At 42.5% G+C, this 6,620-nt stretch overlaps 1 long non-coding RNA gene across 2 annotated transcripts; it reads right to left on the bottom strand.

Moving 5' to 3' along the window:
- Nucleotides 1-2,095: 2,095 nt before the first annotated feature.
- On the bottom strand, nt 2,096-5,073 carry LOC106098677 (nuclear factor 7, brain). Of its 2 annotated transcripts, none has more exons than XR_001224949.3 (2): nt 4,260-5,073; nt 2,096-4,158 (listed from the first exon to the last, which is right to left on the bottom strand). It is a non-coding gene; the product is annotated as a nuclear factor 7, brain (long non-coding RNA). The 2 variants fall into 2 exon arrangements; XR_003219088.1 differs by having other exon boundaries at nt 2,096-4,146.
- Nucleotides 5,074-6,620: the final 1,547 nt, after the last annotated feature.

Here is a 6,620-nt window from a genome sequence, read left to right as displayed (position 1 = left end):
AAGACTAATGTAATCTAATAGATGATTTCTATATTGGTTAGAATTAAGATTATTTTTATTTTTCCAGTTCATGAGGACTGTTTTCTTGGCTATGCATAGGGCAGTGAAAACCATATGGGCTATATTCTTTTCTGAAGTGACATTATCTAAGCTGCCCAACAAACACACTAAAGGGGAAGTTGGAATGTTACATTTCGGACACTTTGATAAGTCTTCACATATCTCGCGCCAAAACTTCTGAACTGGTGGACAGAACCAAAGAGCGTGGATATAACTGTCCGGTGAATTGGTTTGGCAGTGTGAGCAGTTGGTAGACGTAAAGCCCATCTTGAACATCCGATGACCTGTATAGTGCACTCTATGTAGTATTTTGTATTGAATTAATTGAAGACTGGGATTTCTAATTAGATGAAAGGTTTTTATCTGAGACCAGAAGTTTTTGGTCTATGTTAACTGATAAATCCGCTTCCCATTTTGCAATAGGAAGTGATAACGATTCATCTGTTTTAGAAAGCATTCTGTATATTTTGGAAAGTAATTCTGGGGTTTTAAGAGTAAGAAATTGTACTACACTTGATAGTGTTTGTAGTTCAGCTTGACCGGGTTTAAATTTCTTTTTTACTATGGATTTAATTTGTTGATTAGAACTACCTAACTTTCTGCACTACTTCTTAGCCAACAGGCTTCAATTTATCTCAGGATGGCTAAAACATACCTTCTTAGACGAACCTTGGCTAGATGTAGAACAAGCACTTTGCAATAATCTAGAGATTTCAGACCTACCATTTATCAGCTCAAACATCCAACGACATGAATGCTTCAAAAGCTCTTCTCTGACAGCATGGTGGGAGTTTCTAAAATTGACGGAGTCTTCAATAATCCCATGCAAACGTACACCTATCTGGAACAACCCTGACATATTACAAAACAATAATGTGATAAACTTTCCAGATTGGAGTAGTAAAGGAATCAAATACTTAGAACATATATTAGAAGGAACAGAATTTATTCCATTTGACAGACTAGTTACACAATATGGGATCAACAAGTAAAGATTTTTAGAATATCAACATATAAACAAAATCAACAAGTTAGAAATATCCTGTCTCAGAGAGACGCTGAAAAACTAGTTCATGCATTTATTACTTCCAGGCTGCGCTACTGTAATTCTTTATTATCAGGATGTCCTAAAAACTCGCTGAAAAGTCTTCAGCTAATCCAAAATGCTGCAGCAAGAGTCCTGACAGGGACTAGAAAGAGAGAGCATATTTCTCCTGTTTTGGCTTCCCTTCATTGGCTTCCTGTTAAATCCTGTTGAATTCAAAATCCTGCTCCTCACATACAAGGTCTTAAATAATCAGGCCCCATCTTATCTTAATGACCTTGTAGTACCATATCACCCTATTAGAGCACTTCGCTCTCGCACTGCAGGCCTACTTGTTGTTCCTAGAGTATTTAAAAGTAGAATGGGAGGCAGAGCCTTCAGTTTTCAGGCCCCTCTTCTGTGGAACCAGCTTCCAGTTTGGATTCGGGAGACAGACACTATCTCTACTTTCAAGATTAGGCTTAAAACTTTCCTTTTTGTTAAAGCATATAGTTAGGGCTGGACCAGGTGACCCTGAATCCTCCCTTAGTTATGCTGCAATAGACGTAGGCTGCCGGGGATTCCCATGATGCATTGAGGTTTTCCTTTCCAGTCACCTTTCTCACTCACTATGTGCTAATAGACCTCTCTGCATCGAATCATATCTGTTATTAACCTCTGTCTCTCTTCCACAGTATGTCTTTATCCTGTTTTCCTTCTTTTTCCTCAACCGGTCGCAGCAGATGGCCCCGCCCCTCCCTGAGCCTGGTTCTGCCGGAGGTTTCTTCCTGTTAAAAGGGAGTTTTTCCTTCCCACTGTCGCCAAAGTGCTTGCTCATAGGGGGTCATATGATTGTTGGGTTTTTCTCTGTATTTATTATTGTGCTATCTACTGTACAATATAAAGAGCCTTGCACTATATAAATGAAATTGAATTGAACTGAACTGAGTTACTTTTGATAGAACTAGTAATGTAACTAAGTTACTAATTTAAAGTAACTTACCCGACACTGCTCTTCACACATGTTCATTATATTCTGATGATCCTGGATGGAGACAAACTACAGATAAGTGTGTTCAGCCCAACTAGTTTATCTCATTACAGCAGTTTGATGTTTCCCTTTGAATCCCCCTGAAGATACTGACAGTGAAGCACGTACATAATACTCCAGCCTTTCAACTCTGAGCTTATTTAGTTCTATTAATACACTGAAATCTCATTTGTGTCATGAAGAAAGTCTTTAATCAAACAGAATTCAAATATCAGAAACATTTCATATATGGAGTTAAACATGAATCATTGTTTCAACAACATATTTATTGTTGTCATAAACAGACAAGAAGACAACAACAAACTGCTCCTCCCATTCAACACATGTCAGTCCATATCCCAGCAAACTAACTCATCTCCATTTACACACATCAAATAGAAACATGAATCACTTGTAATGATTAGAAACTTGATAGAATTTCAGATCTAGTTTGGGGAGTCATTCAGTGAGAAACAGTGAAATGATTTTCCATGTGAAAAGGTGGACAGCAGAAACAGAAAGAAACAGTGAGAACTAAAAGAGAAACAAAGAGCTTTGGAACAACGAGGCAGCAGGAGGACAGCTGCAGTTTAACAGCTTCAATTCACTGACAGGAAACAACATTAGAAATATCATCATCCTCAACTCATCTGCTCCACTGACACTGACACCTTCATGGGCAACACCTTCACTTCATCAACAGTGCTAATGTATGGAAACATCCTTTGAGTGAAAGTGTGTGTGAAGGTGTGTATGTGTGTGTTAGTATCAGGATCAGAGAACGACAGCTTTCCTCTGTTCCAGTCCAGATTCACTCTGATCCTCTGGAGCTTCTTCTGGAATGAGAGATCAGTGAGAGGACCTGGTGGTGACCATGCTGAGTATTCACCTTCATCAAACCATATTTTCCATAATCCAGACCATATCTCTCCCTTCCTCTGCACAGACTCTGCTAACACACCCAGTCCCCATGGTGTACTGTCTCCAACATCAACATCCCAGCTGTGAGTCCCTGAGTTAAAGCCCTCAGAGCCCAGGACAGAGCAGGAATGATCAAACCTCTCTGGATTATCAGGAAGCTGCTGCCTCTCTCCTCCTCTCACACTGGTCAGATCTTCAGACAGGATGAGGTCTGGATCAGCAGTGTTTGGGTCCAGAATGAGAGGAGTGTAGGAGACCATGTCCTTCATGTTGTTCCAGATGTTGAAGGTCAGGTTGCCCAGGTGTTTGGCCTGGTCTATCAGAGCTCCTGAGGGCAGCTGTGGATCATCCAGCAGGGGGCAGCGCTGGACTCTTTCCACTGCAGCCTTGTAGTTGTGCAGGAATGAGACGTCTTCAGCTCTCAGCTCCTCCTCTGTGGCTCTGACTGTGTCTGAAAGAGCTGCTATCTCTCTGCTCAGAGCCTCCATCTTCTCCTTCATCATCCCACTCTTCTGCTCCTCTTCCTCCCTCAGTGCAGCCAGCCTGGCCTCCTCTTCCTCTGCTAGAAACTGGTGAAGCTTCTTAAACTGCTCCTTAATCTGCCTCTCTGTGTGTCGGGCCTGGACCTTAATGTGTTCTGCTGTTTGACCAAACTTCACTTGAACTCGTTTGCAAACCTTTAACTTCTTCTTTAAGGGCTCCAGAGTTTCCTGAAGTTTCTTGTGTTGTTGTGCAACTTCATCGATGGGTCTGAATCTGTGATTGGTGTGATTTTCTGAGTCTCTGCAGACGACACACACTGGCTGCTGATGGTCCAGACAGAAGAGTTTGAGTTTCTCAGAGTGCAGACTGCAGAGAGCCTCTGAAGCTCTCTGATATCTTTCCTGTAAGAACGACTCACACAAGTTCTTTAAAGCCTTGTTTGAAGGTGGATGCTTCTTTGAAGATCTTCTCTTACAAAGTGGACACTCGTGTGTTGGTCTCTCTTTCCACCATCTCTTCAGACAGTCTTTACAGAAGCTGTGGCTACATGACAGAATAACAGGATCTCTGAAGACCTCCATACAGACTGTACAGCAGAGATCCTCCTCTGATCTGGAAGCCATTGAGTCTGTGAGTGAAGCTGAAAACAGCAGACAGGAAGTACAGTCAGTCCTGGCTCCCCTCCCTCCTCTACCACCTTCACTGAAACATCCTTTGAGTCGTGTTTTTGCTCAAACTCACATTCAGTGTGTGGAGCGTCAGCAGCTTGAAGCAGCAGTGTTGGAGTTTTCCACTTTTCTCTCCTGTAGCTGGACTCACTCAGAGGAAGCTGCTAGTTTGGTCTGAACTCAGTCTGATCGTCTGTGCATCTCTCTGTGCGTTTTTCTTCCTCCCTACTGAGGAAGAAAAACATCATGTTTCCTGCTTTGTTGCATTTGAGTGACGTGAGGGGAGGAGTAAAATGTTGCCGTTTCACTTTAACCCTTTAAAGCCGGCCGGAACGGGCACGCCCCATTTTGCGTATCTATTTTTAAATCCCTGAATCCCTTAGAACCTGCGTGTTCTAAGCTGACTAATATGCTGCTAATGTCACGGGATGTGGGGAAGGAGGACCCGAAAGCTGGACTCTTTAGTGAAAACAGTGCGTTTGTTTAAAGTGAGGTAAATAACAGATGCACACAAAATCCCCTTTGCTCCCTAGACTCCCGTGTGTGTGTTCCCCTCCGACGTCCGCGCTCGTGCTCCCCGCTGTCAAGTTCCTTCACACCCTGTGCGTGCTGTCCTTCTGGTCCCTCGTTCCACCTGCAGGACAATAACAGAAGCAACCGTCAACACTGACCCCCGCGGGCATACACGATCAGTAGTGATGTGTCCTGTGTGTTGAAGCGTCGAATCGTGTGTCGGGTAATGTCGGGGGTGTTTTTGTGAAGCGCGTATCGAGGCTCGCTTTGATTACGTATGCAGTGACGTTCGAGGCCTCGCGGGCAGTCCGTACCATGTGACTGATTCAGGAACTGTCTCGCCGGTTTGCGCCAGATTCGAAATAAAATGGGCAGCAAACACAGCTGATTTCCTCAATCACACTGTGTTGTGGAATTGGTTTACGTACGTGCTACATAGTTACTTGAGCATTTCTTCTTCGATGGAACCAGCAACGAAGAGATTTTTTTTTAAAAATCTCATCTCTTCTAATACACACAGTAATAAATATCACTAATGATAATTACCATAATATAAATAAACAACACTACAGATCCTATAATCTGATTTCTGTCTTTTAGTTTATTAAAGAGTGCAGCGCTACACACTAGTTTGTGTCATTATCCAGACGTACATAAGCACGAGGGGTGGGTTTTGATTATTGATTTATCGATTAAAATCGATTCTAGGTTGGATAACGTGTTATCGATTCATTAAAATACTGAATTGATTTTTTAATATAAATGTATTTTGCCCGAAATGCCAGAATCTCAGGTTAAACCTCACTAAATTTCAACAACCACCAAACAGCTAAAACAGTAAATGAGAGCAGGTACACGGATTCTGCACAAAGACGTAAACACAAAGCGCGGATCCGCTGACACATCAGAATCAGTGAGATGTCGCCTTTCTCACCCGACGGCACGTACGCGGACACGGTCGGGGCTGAAAGCCAACAGCTCACTGATTCTGATGTGTCAGCGGATCCGCGCTTTGTGTTTACGTCCTTTTTTGCTGTTAGTTTGCTGTTAGTTTGATCTCTCTCCAAACAATTTTGACTGAACCAGCAACCAAAGAAGATCCGAACTACGCTTCACAAAAACATCATCATGAATTGCCTCTGACTTTTGCTGTTTTGCTTCCACCACGATAAAATCACACTTCATGCACAGCTCTCTCTCTCTCTCTCTCTCTCTCACACACACACACACACACACACACACACACACACACACACACAGTATGTAATGATAACAGCAAATCCTGTCAGCTGTTTCCACTTCCCCCGATCATCCCTGTGGGTATTTAGTCTCTGGCTGTATCCCAATTCAGGGTCTGCAGCTTTAAGTACACAGCCTGAACGGTCCTTTTTTTTTTTTTTTTAAACTTTATTTGACAGACAATGAGTATACAACATACGAACAAATGAAGTATACAAAACAACAGAACATGAACACACAAAACCAGGGGTAAAAAGAAAAAAGTAACAATTATAAGAATACACAAAAAAATTCACATATATATACTGTTTTGAGAGCCTTTTTGTTGGTGGAGTCTGATATTGATTGTATGTACATTTCCACATCCTTAAAAAAATGACAGAAATATGGTGTTTTGTTAGTAGCCTGAACGGTCCTCAAGGGCCGCGTCCTCAAAGACTGCTAAGGCCGGAAGTGCGAGGCTTGTAGGCTTGTGAAATGGGATGGTCTAGCCCATAGCTGGACTGGCCATTGGGCATACCGGGCATTTACCTGATGGGCCGATGGTGATTTTTCGTTTTTATGGGCCGATGGGTTTTTTTCTTCTTTTTTTTCGTAACGGTATAAAAACTGAAAGGTGGTGGATTGGCCAGATGCTGGGAGATGTGTAAAAATAACGCGATTGTTTGGTGGTGGCTATTGC

This window comes from Oreochromis niloticus, linkage group LG3, assembly GCF_001858045.2.
Source record: "Oreochromis niloticus isolate F11D_XX linkage group LG3, O_niloticus_UMD_NMBU, whole genome shotgun sequence".
Lineage (NCBI taxonomy): Eukaryota > Metazoa > Chordata > Actinopteri > Cichliformes > Cichlidae > Oreochromis > Oreochromis niloticus.
The sequence above is the reverse complement of the archived record's forward strand: the minus strand, read 5'-3'. Positions and strand labels throughout refer to the sequence as shown.